The sequence below is a fragment of the Hyaena hyaena genome, unplaced genomic scaffold (genome assembly GCF_003009895.1).
Source record: "Hyaena hyaena isolate Hyena2069 unplaced genomic scaffold, ASM300989v1 scaffold_299, whole genome shotgun sequence".
In the NCBI taxonomy this organism is placed as follows: Eukaryota; Metazoa; Chordata; class Mammalia; order Carnivora; family Hyaenidae; genus Hyaena; species Hyaena hyaena.
Window position 1 is genome coordinate 1,410,620 of NW_024080930.1, and position 12,626 is coordinate 1,423,245.

Below are 12,626 nucleotides of genomic sequence, written 5' to 3' on the forward strand. Positions count from 1 at the left end.
AAAGTTTTCTTATTTAGTTAATCCCTATTTTTAATATATTGAATTACTCATTCTTGCTCTCTGTTTTAGTTCACAAAAAGTAAAGCATGAGACAAAGACTTGCATTTGGTTAGTTTACCTGGGAAATAATCCCAGGGTACAGAAGTGAGGAACAGATTTAATTGCATATAAATTACATATAGAGTTAAGTACTTCCTTTTACTATAACTACTTTCATCTTGAGATAGAAATTTTACTGATTCCTTTTTCTTTATTGTTTCACATGTCTTTGAATTATCTTCTTTTCATGGAAATTTCATAAGTAATATGCTTTCTGAAGACTTGCATATTTGAGAATATGGCTTTCTGTTATTATTGCCCATAATGACAACTTTGTTGGGTAAATAATTCCATGGTCTTTTTTTTCCCCTTCAAAATTCTGTAGACATTACTCATGGTCTCTGACATGTATTATTGCAGAAAAGTCATCTCAGTATAGCCTGATACTTGTTTTGGAGGTATCCAGTTTTTCTCCCCTTGACTGGATAATTATAGTGTTCTGTCTTTGGTATTGATAGTTAGAAAATAGATACAGATACAGATATAGATATAAATATAGGCATCTAGATATCTATATCTCACCAGTGTATTTTGGATTTATTTCATCAGTTTTTCTTGGTAGAGAGTGAGTACTGCACAATTCAAGATTTTTCATCCCAGGAAAGATTTAATCTGATAGATGTTTGGATTTTTATGTCTGTTAAATGTATTCTGGTCTTTTGGGCAGTAGCACCACTTACATGTATGTATGTTAGATACCCTTTGTCCTTCATACATATATTCTTAATCATTTTTATCTCATTGCCATTCCCCCCACACACACACACACACAAATACACATATTTTGGGATGAGTTCCCCTTCACTGGTTTTTTTTGTTTTTTTTTTTACAGATCTCATTCTGTGTCTCTTTAATGGTTCCATTGGCCTTTGGCCTTTCAAAAGTGATATGGCAAATCTTTTTCTCACTGCTTTTCTGTAGGCTTTCCAGCTCTTTTTATTTAAAAAAAAATCAGTTTTATGATTGCATCTTTTGCCTCTTTCATAGATTTAATATTTCATTTGATTGTATTAAGTACATGAAGCTGAGGTCGATGGTTGATTGTTTTCCTTCGGTAAATAGTTCTTAGGTATGTGGTCCCTATACCACTACAGTGATATGTTCATCTCCTTTTATGTTGTGAAGTATTTTCATATTTAGGTATATTGTATTATGTTCCATGTTCATAATACGTTATTACTGAGTATAAATTAGGTGGGTCTTGATAATTAGGTGGGCACTTGGGTGGGGGGGAAACAGAGCTCCTCAAGTGTGGGACACACAAGGGGGTAGGGGCTAGAGATTGTGAAAGCTGGCCAGAAAACTCAGACACCCTGTTTTCCCACATTGTTCGGCTAGTAAAGCAATGAGACTCCAATGCAAAAAGAAGCCTGTCACCCCAGGTCCCTTGGCATTGCCAAGAAATGGCAGAGCCTTCCTCCTGATTGTAGACATTCTGGCACAGAGGTCCTGGGAAGTTCGACCCATCTCCCTCCCCCTGCCATACTCAGTTCCCTCCAAATTACATAATGTGAGAGAGGGACACCGCAAACAAAATAACTCTGAGCCAAAGTGCTGCTAGCTCCTGGGAATGAGGATAGGGTGCCTTTGCTTGGTTTGACCTGAGGGGCACCGGCAAAGGCTGCTCTGCCCCCAGTGTCTCCCTCACCACCTTGAAGGCCACCATTAGTAATTAGGTTGTTTGGTTCTTCAAAGCTTCTCAGCGTTCAGCAGTAACACCTGTATACCCACGGTGGCTTTGCTGCTCACAGTTGGAAATAGCTTTAACCTCCACCAAGTCACTGGTTCTTACAACTACATGAGGTGGGAAGGGCAGGGATCATGATCCCCATTTAACCCAGAACCCACCGAATTAGGTCCCTTGACTGAACTCACACAGCTGGCCAGTGACAAAATCCAAACAAGAACTCGGATCTCCTCTCACACATCAAGCTCCGGAGTCCACACAGCAAAGTCCGTCCTGTCGCTTTTCTGAGAAGGAAGAGGCTGAGGGAGGGGACACCACCCACACCCCTCACTGCCCCTCTTAGGAGATTCTCGGACAGCCCCAGTGAGGACAGGATGAGTCTGTGTGCAATATAAAATGACCGCAGTGGCTGGGCACAGCAACAAGGAGGTCATGATGACTATGGTGGCCAGGATGATGGGGACAATGACCTAGATATCCAGGATATACTTGGGGAGCACAGCCTCCATGGGGACCTGGATGACGGCATCCATGCTGCTTCACTCTGAAATGTGTCCTCCAGAATCCTTTCCCACTGTGGTCTACACATGCCAAAGTCTAGCCAATAGGTTTGGGCAGAGGGGCTGGGGCTCAGAGCTCTGCTTTGCAGTGTACTGAGTAGAAGATCTATAACAAGCGGCTTTGCCATGTGGGGGCAATAACACCTGTCCAGAGGTACTTGATTTGCAATAGCTGATGTCTGTTCATAAAGTAAGATGTAAAAAAACTTGGATTTGGTTTACTTGATGGCTGGTTTAAGAGACTCAAGAGTGCTTGTATCCAACATGACTATAAATTTATAGTGACTTATCAGGAAGTCATGATTATTTTGGCAACTTATAAAAATTCATTTCAGAGCCTTAGATACCATTTTATAAACATTTCTTCCAGAAAAGAAATACAATGCTTATCTGACTTTTAACTCCTTTCTCAAACACGAAAATAAGAATAAAGGAAGAAAGAGAGAAACTCAATTCAGGTATCACTCTCCCTTATAATCTTTTGCCTGAGATCTAAGAGTTATTTGTATTTTAGCTATTTCATTTAAAGATAGCTGAGAGTTGCTTTGGGTTATTTCTTGGCAAGTTAGAAATACAGTGCTTGATTTCTAACTATTAACTAATATTTAAACATTTTAATGTTAGAAACTAAAAAAAAAAAATCCAAACTGTTCCTTTCTTCTAATTTTAACTCTATTTTCGAATGCATATGAGGTTATTTTTTCTTGATCTTTCCACGAATTATAAAGAACAGCATTTATCCTGCATTGAGCTCAAATGATTACACATTCTTTTAAAATGAAAATGTTGATGGCGGAAACCAAATTAGAAAAGAATGGCAAGAGATATACATAAGTTCCCAGACACTTGGACGAGCACAAGCAAATCTAAGAACTATGTGTTTTTTATAATCTTACATTTCCCCCCCTAAAAGTCACTTTCCAAATTGTTGATGGTTTGGCAGCTCCTAGGATGACATCAAGTCTTCCATTGTGCAGTAAACTGCTTTCTTTTAGATAACTTGATGGCACTTCATCAAGTTTTGGTGATTATGTTGAATTAAAAACCAACTGGGGTTGAGTTTAAATTCCCCTGATAAACTAAACACATTCCTGACCTTAGGCCTGCTTTTGAGCTCTCAAACTTACCTTGCCCATAGGCTGCTCTATTTCTAGAAGCAGAAGTAAGCAGATGAGAGAAAACACCCATTTTAAAGTCAATAATCCATCAAAATAATCTGTCTAAATGCACTACATTATCAGTGCACTGCTCCAACCATTCAGATGCTTTCAGACCAGTCATCCTCTTCTCTATCTTAACTTGACCCCAGATCAAGAGGATAATGACCTTGGCATTGTTTTTCCACTTCAGAAAATCATAATCTCTCTCAGCAGTAAGGGGCAGATTCTTACCACCAAGAAGGTGATGAGGAAGACAAAATACTAGAAATTAGCCTGTTAATGGGGAAGAAAAAAGTGGTCTTTGAACAGTGCTAAGAGCTTTGCTGAATCTTCTAAGAACTTGCCTCTAATCACCAGGTGAAAACACTTGCAATGTAAAGTTCTGTTCCATCACCTCAGTCTAAACCAGAGCTTCCCACACTTGACTGAGAATAGGCATCACCTAATTCAGCATTTCTAGCAAGCTCCCAGCTGATGCCAGGGCTGTTGGCTCTCTGACCATGCTTCACTTTGAGCAGCCGGCCCCCAGTCGAGAAAGAATTTTTACCCAATTTGGAGTCCAAGATTTATAATTTAAAATATTTGTGTGAAGATGTGATTTAAGACTAATTAAACATTTTGTGAGATATGCAGTTGATGACAGAGATAGAATACCTTAACTTTCACAACTGTTTTATAATTGCTCATATATTAATTATATAATTAATTGTGTGATCAATATATTAATTGTAATTATAATTTTGTCCTTTGCCCCAGAGTTCCTGTTTGGACTAGCTGGATACCATTTTACATGATCTTTCTCACAATCCAAATACCAAATTGTTTTCTGATCCTAAAGTAATCAGGTGTTTGATGAAGAAAGTTCAAAATATATTCAGTCCATTAAGGTGTGGAGATTTTAGAGCTCAGCTCAGAAGCTCAGTTCCTTTTTTTCTTTTGTCCCTGATGTTCTCATCCTATCAACATTCAGGAAGAAAATCTGAACTTCCAAAAAATTGCAGTGAACTTAGCCTCTATGCCCCCTCCCCCACCACCTCCTGCCCAGGAAGTGGTTACCAAGTCAATAATGAAGTACTATTTCTACCTAAATATGAGGTAGACTCTGAGACTCCAAGTTGGGTTGTAAGGTCTGACACCTTTCAAGTACTTCCTCAGCTCTTGCAGAATATTGAGAATGGGTGTAGACAAACTCTAACAAGCTCCCAAAGAGAATAAGTAGAGAAAGGAGGTGACTAACGGTGCTACTTCTGTGGAGAAGGAGTCTTCCCCATGCTCATGCCCATGTAAATGGCAGAGAGGCTACTCTGGCTTGGGTGTTGACATCCATGCATTGTTTGGCTGGGCAAAGCCATCGCTGTGACACCTGTTGGTCAGTCACTGTATCTGAGAGACACAGAGCACCCTCATCCCGCCTCCTTATCTGAACTCATCTGGCATCCTGACTCAACGAGCTTGTTTTCTCTACTCAACTTTCAAACATAAAGGCATAAACATGTCTATGATGTCAGAGAATCTGAAAACTAAATCCCATGCAGGAAGGCCATGGGAGAATCTGATGTTCCTAAAAAGACAACCTATTCCTTCTTTTTCTTCATGATTTGTGGCCTTTTTTAGAACATCCTAAGAGGACTCAGTGCAGTTTTCCTTTAAAGCATTTAGAGATCACAAACAACACATCATATGTAATATTCAGGAGAAAAAAGCCCATAGAACATAAAATTTTATATTCAGGATCATCTCAATTATAAATTACAGGCATAAAAGAAGATGAGAATCGTCCATTCTAATGGTCCATTACCTTTGGAGAATGAGATTATGGATGATTTCTTATCTTTTCAGTTCTGTTCAGCATAGACCAGATTTTCTACTAGCTTGTATTACTTTAGCAATTAAAAATACAAGAAGGAGGAGAAGAAGAAAAGAAAAAGGAAACAAAGCAACAGTGTGATGGGGATGGAAGCCTCTGAGCCTATACCCCCTCTCACCAGTCTCTGTACAGGAACTTAGGTCTGTAGTTAATTGTTTGATGTTTTTATGTGGTATAGATCTGTCTACTGCCGCAGTGACAGAAATAAATTAGAGTGTCTCGTTAAAGACCAAACTCATCAATTTTTCCAAAATCTCTATTAGATTAATTTTGCAAAAGTCCAGGTCAAAGTTATTCCTCAAACCTTATTATTTCAATAAAGAAGCCCAAAGTTTCCAAGTTTGTCAGGAAATTCATTATCACCATAAAATAGCAAAAGGTCACAAAATGTCTCCTTCCACAATCAAATAGCATCTAAGAAAAATTTCTTTTTCTCAACAATTCATTACCCCAGCAGAACCAAGAGAAACCTCTGACATTTCAGATCCTTTTGCTTCAGGGGAAATAGATGTTCCATAGATCATGGAGAAAAATGACAAACAAATTAATGAAAAACAAATACACTCCTGCAGCATCCTAAGCCATGCCAGACCAAACACAAGTCAAAGTGAGCTTTTATTCTCAGGTCTTTCCGACTCTGAAGAGTGACAGTTTCCATAATGGCATCAGCACTGTAGTTACAGAAAGCTGCACACACACCGAAGAAGCACAAATTAAAGAAATATGCTGTGGAAAAACAGAAAGAGGAATTCTGTCATTTCATGCATATTTCACTGTAGTGGGAAAGTCATTGCTGGCAAAGTAGTATTGAAATCTTGAGCTAATACGTGGAAACATTCTAGAAGTTATTCACCACTCTCTTCATAATGCTTTATACAAAGCTGTAACTTGCCTGAATTAAGCTTGGTTTTCCCACATCCTAGAAATTCTTTCCTTTCATTCTGGCCACATTTCTCTTCCTCTCTAACCTTTGTCAAGGAGTAATTAACATGTACTTTCTCCAGACCTCCCATTTCCATTCACTTACAGACTAATTTTCACACCAAGTACATTTCCATTTTCTTTTTCTGAAAAAAACACAAGCAGTACAAGTAAAGCTAAAATTCACTGTGACTCCCAGCCCTACTCTGCTCCTCAGAAATGGCCGCCGCTAATAGCTTTCTCCTTCTAGACCCTATAGTTGTACTTTCTAATATAATATGGATTGTGTGTGTGTGTGTGTGTGTGTGTGTGTGTAAAATACCTTCTTCCATATAAATGACGTCATATTAACTACTTTTTTGTGACATAAATTTTCCACTCGATGGTCTGCCTGGAAAATCTTTCCCAGTCAGTATATATAGAGCAGTGGTTCTCAGCTGGGGGCAGTCTTGCCCTTCAGGAGACATTTGACAATTTCTGGAGACATTTTTGGTGGTCGCAGCCTGGGTGGTGGCAGTGCTGCTGGCATCCTCTAGGCAGAGGCCAGGGATGCTGTTAAACATCCTCCCGTGCACAAGCAGCCACAACAAAGAACTGTCCACCCAAAATGTCAATAATGCTGAGGTTGAGGAACCCATAGCCGGAGCTCTTGCTGTACTCCAGGCACTATGCTAGGCATCGGGGCGTGGGGCTGAACTGGCTATGGGGCTGAACTGTGGCAAGTCCCTGCCCTAGAGACCCTCTGGTTTAGAAGACAGGCACATCCAAGAGTCAGGCAAAGTGAGGCATGCCCCAATCACGGTGTATGCAGAGCTTGCTGAGTGATTCAATGAGCGATTAGCTAAAATAGAAAAGATTTTAAAGGACTATAGAAAATGTCTTTCCTTCATGGCTCAGCATATACGTGTATTTTATCTTCTTGCCTACTTCTCCCATGACATACATTTACAAAAATAAATCAAGGAAAATGCTTTCCTCCCCTCTCCGCCTAACTCTTTTTTTCTGCTTGGAGACAGCAATGGCTTTGTTTCACTCTTGCTCCTCAGGGAGTATGTTCCGCCTTGGCCAAGGCAGAGAAAAGATCAAATTAGAGAAGCAAGTCTGCTTGCTGCTGGCTGAGGGGCCGGAAGCAAAGTGGGCACTGCATCCTCTCCATCTGGGGCTTCCTTCTCCCCTCCCTTCTTATCAACCTCCTGGGTTGGAGGACCCCAGGTCCCTGGATCAGTGAATCTTTTTTTTTAAAGAACATTTTTTAAAAATGTTTTTATTTATTTCTAGGAGAGAGAGAGACAGCGTGAGCAGGGGAGAATCAGAGAGAGAGGGAGTCACAGACTGAAACAGGCTCCAGGCTCTGAGCTGGCAGTCATCACAGAGCCCGACGCGGGGCTTGAACCCACGAACCGCGAGATCATGACCTAAGCGAAAGTCAGACGCTTAACCGACTAAGCCACCCAGGTGCCCCATGGATCTTAAGCCTCTATCCAAAACCTTGCAGCAAAGGAATTCTCAACTGTAATTCCAACTGAGTGCTCAGTGTAAACTCCTTAAACATGTACTGAATGTCCACTGGGCAGGCCTGGGAAGATACAAAGATAAATGGTGTGGCCCCTGTCCCCACAAAGCTGGAGGCAGTTTGGGGGGGGGGTAGTGGGAGGTACATAGAAACAGCTAGTTAGTGCAAAGCAGAAAGAATCAAGTTAGCCCTTTAATGAAGATTGAGCAAAGTTGCTTAAGGGCAAAGGTGGCAGAGTAGTGTGGGGAGGGAGGGCTAGCTATGATAGGGGACCGAACAAGGCATTTGAAAATAATTTCCCATCTTAGAACTAAGAGCAGTTTTGGGCCACCTGGCTGGTTCAGTCAGTGGAGGACGTGACTTGATCTTGGGGTTGAGTTCGAGTCCCACACTGGGTGTAGACATTACTTAAAAATAAAATCTTAAAAAAAGAAAAAAGAACGGTTTTGCTTCATGGATTCCTTCAATTTATGTACTTATTTTTAAATGTTTTATTTATTTCTGAGAGAGAGAGAGACAGCGTGAGCAGGGGAGGGTCAGAGAGAGAGGGAGGCACAGAATCTGAAACAGGCTCCAGGCTCTGAGCTCACTATCAGCACAGAGTCCAACGTGGGGCTCAAAGCCACAAACTGTGAGATTATGACCTGAGCTGAAGTCGGTCTCTTAACTGACTGAGCCACCCAGGTACCCTGGATTCCTTCGATTTAAACAAGGTAAGTAGGATTTCTGAAAGGAAGAATGAAGTGTCCAAAGAGCTGGATTCTCGAGTGCCATTCTGCCTAGTACCGTGTAGTCTGGGTAAGGCCCCAGACCATAGACATGGGAGTTTTTATCTCAGATATTCATGTCAGGTCCCAGTGCAGGCATCTAGGATTGTGGCTATCTCAGTCCCAAATGCTCCAAGTCATGCAGCCCTGGTTGTGTGTCAAAGATCTTAATTTGACTCGTATCTGTTTAAGTTCATTTTGTGTGGGTCATGTTATCTAATTATTAAAGACACACCCACTGATTGCCCCCAGGGCTATGTGTCGGTGCTCTGTACAGTCTCTGTTTATGGGTCTGTGTTTATCGTTCTCATTCTTATGTTAAAGCTGGGTGGGGTCCTGGAACTTAAAGGATCCAGCCCAAGCACAGAGGCTTTTACTGAAAACAAGCCCTGGCAGACAGAGGGCAAAAGGGAAGAGTTGACAATGTGTGGGACTGGGGAGGGCAGCACAAACAGGGAGGCATGGAGCCGTTTGTCGAATGGGTCAGAGAACAAGGACAGCGACAGTAATAACCATCGCTACTGTTTATTTCTGGTCTAGCGATTCCCTGCTTTGTTTCTCCAAGTCAAGAACTGATGGAGTTGAGAGGCAGGTACAAGGCTGCTGTGGACATGCCCCGAGGGCTGCTGTGTTCATCTCCTATTGCTGTGTAACAAATCACCACGTACTTTACAGCTTGACACAGCACCCCTCTATTATCTCACGGTTCTCAAGGTCGAAAAGTCTGAGCAGGCTCAACTGGGTTCTCTGCGTAGGCTCGTGAGAGGTGGCCATCCATCCAGCAGTCAGGCAGGGCTCTCGCTGGGCAGCTTGGGGGCGGGTCCGCTGCCAGCCTCAGCCAGGTTGTTGGCAGGATTCAGGGGCTTGTGCTCATAGGACTGAGATGCTGTTCTCTCTGCAGGGATTGCTCCAGAGGCTGTTCTCAGGTCCTTTCCCGGTGATCCCCTCCATTTCAAAGACAGCAAGAACCTTCCTCTTATTGAAATCCTATAATCTCCCTGACTTTTGTGCTCTGAATCAGAGAAAACTGTTTTTAAAAGGCTCAGGATTAGGTTAGGCGGCCCAGATAATCTCCCTACCTTGAGGTCACTGATAGTGACCATTGTATCTGCAGAGCCATGTAAGCCCCTTTTGCCCTGTATGTCACATAATCAAGGGAGTCACACCAGGGGGCAAAGGGCATGGGTTTAGAATTCAGCCAACCCCAGTTGCACAAAGAGTGGTTTCATTTGACCTTGAAAAGATACCTAGAGATCCAGGGCCCTGAAAACTAGCTGAGAGCAGGGGTAGAGTGGGGGTAGGCAGGATGGAGAGTGGCACAAGGAAGGGAAATGTTCTTAGGGAGCCTAACAGATGACTTTTGGAGGCAGAATCAGAGGACTGTGCTGAAGAATTAAGCTCCTTTATCAGTTTTGTCAAGCTTCTTTGCAAGGTCCCATGACTATTAGAATAATGAAGAGCGCAGGCTCCCTGCCCTTTTCCAGTTCACAGTCTAATGAGATTATAAGGTATCTCCTAGACTGGAAATGTTGTCCTGATAAAAACTTGTACCCTGAGACATCTACGTATCTTCAGGAAAATAATTTTATAAATTTTAGGGACGGCCTGATTGCCCAGCACCTTTCGTTTTATATATGGTTTTCTGTTTGGTTTGTTTGCTTTTGTTGTTGTTATTTTGATGTGGCTTGGAGTTTGTTGTGTTCCTCTCTATATTCAACAAATACTTCTTGGGACTGATTATGTTCACAGCACTCCCCTATTCTTGTATCTAGTGCTTCTCAATCTTTACAGGGCTTAAGAATCACCTGGGCAGCATGTTAAAAATGCAGCTTCCCTCCTTCTGCACACCTTAAGGATCTCTGAAGCTCTATTTCGATCAAACAACTTGGCAATTCTAATGATACAGAGACCACGTTTCAGGAAGGTTGCTAGAGAGGTAGGAAGAGTATAACTCAGAATTTCTTAGGTTTCTTCAAAGTTTCTTCAAAGAGCATATAAATGAATCAGGGAAATAAAATGTAGATATATTTCACAAAAACTAATAACACACAACAGCAGATACTGAAGAGCCAAATGAGAACTAGAGAAAATAGAGTAGGTGAGATATTACATAAAGAGAGTAGTATCCCTAAATGGAGTTCTCAGAAGATTTCAAAGGATATTGGGTTTTCACTGGGCCTTAAAAGAGGGGCGAGGTCATTTCCAGTGAGGAAAATACATGGGTCAAGGCATGATGGTCTGCTGCAGTGACAGATAGGTCAGAGCAACCCAGGGGAACTGATTTGATATCTCTTCACTGCTTCATCGCAGATCCATCTTGAACCACAACCTCATTCTTCTTCCTTATTAGGTTGCTTTTAAGAATATTTCATAAGAGATTGCACATGTACATAGAAAAAGAAATTAATCACATTTGAAGTACATGCACTGAGTTATGTATAATTTCAGCCTGATTTGTTTAAGTGTCGATCATGTTGAAAAACTATCTAGACTCCAAATGGAAATGGCGTCCGATTATTAAATTCCGATGTCAGCTGCTTTCATTAACAATGAGCATTTTTGCTCTGTATATTTTCAGCATGCTTTTTTGCTCTGTATATTTTCCTTCAGAAGTGGCGAGCCCACAGACATCTCATACTATGCTGCCAATCAGTGAAATAGAGAGGAAGTGGTCACGAAATTCAGTATGAAAACACTCTATCAACCTTTTGTGATGTGGATGGAGCCTTTATTCATATAACCCATATTGGGAGCTCCTTCTATTTAAAGGGATTACTATCCAAGTGATTTATTGGAGAGTGTTTGATACTTGTATTTTATAATTCTTTTTCCCTCACTCCAGAAGTTTTGACTAGATATCTCCTGCTTTCCAAAATTCCTGATTCACCGCTTCACTCTTACCAAAGACATACTTTAGTACCTGATTTCAGTAACCAAAAGAAATCCAAAGAGGGTTTTCACTTTTATGAAGAATGGTGAAAATCGAGAATAGCATTTAGCATTTGTTTTGCAGTGAGTTCTCTGACAGGCAGGATGCCCCCTGGGCAGCGAGAGTGGCCCCGCCAAGCTCCTTCCCCGGAACTGCGGAACTGCCTTCAGCGCCTCGGGATCAGGCTGCTGCCTAGCTTTGAGCTGTGTCTGTGAGCATCTGTGCTTTATTGCAATCTATTTTATGCATCATTAGTAAGATGTGTCCTAAGGTATCAGAAAAGCCTGAGAGGTTATATTTTGAGCTTGGAACACTCAAAAAAATTTCCATGTAAATTAGTGGTAATTGCTTCTTCAATTGATGCTATTTCAGCTTGCAAAAGTTTTCATAGGGACACTCTGCTTTTCAGGAGCAGGGGTAACCTGCCTCAGAATGTGATGGCACAACATATATTATACTTAGTGAAATCAGAAGAAACTAAACAGAACTCTCTCTTTTGCTGATACTCATAATAAATACAACATGAGACGCGGTAGAGATGCGTATGGTACTCTATGACTCTTTTATTTTAGAGTACAAGTCACTGCTGTGGGGTTTTCTTAAGTGATAAATAAATGCCCATGTGCCTTCAGGTAGACACTATCTGAAATTTAATTTGTATAATTAAATAAAACTTACAATTTTCTGTATTTCTGCAAGAGTAGAAAAAGTATTAGTGGCAATAATATTTACTTATTTCTTCTATGTACCGTCATCATTTCTAAACTTACTTATCACCATCATCAATTATTCTTAAACTCATTTGTGCCCAGGACAATCTTGAGCCCTCTAAGCTGCACCTAATGCTACATCTCATTGTGGGTGTGTGTGCGAGCGCATGTTTGAACAGAATGTTACTTGGACTTTGTTTCTGTAATACAACCATATCAAATATTTCGGATTATTTTTATCATTTCTACCAAATTGATCTTGACTGGGTTTTTTTTGCCATTCCCGATCTACTACATATTTCTGTATATCTATACATACCTATACATATATATGTATATATCACACATAGATAATATATGCATGTATGTAAAAATATATACATATATACATACACATTCATGTATATATACAT

At 40.9% G+C, this 12,626-nt stretch overlaps 1 protein-coding gene and 1 pseudogene across 2 annotated transcripts in view; one reads left to right on the forward strand and one right to left on the reverse strand.

Moving 5' to 3' along the window:
• Positions 1-12,626, forward strand: part of ARSB (arylsulfatase B) — a 163,613-nt gene that overhangs the window by 117,818 nt on the left and 33,169 nt on the right. The window lies entirely within an intron of this gene.
• On the reverse strand, positions 2,020-2,332 carry LOC120241998 (annotated as a pseudogene).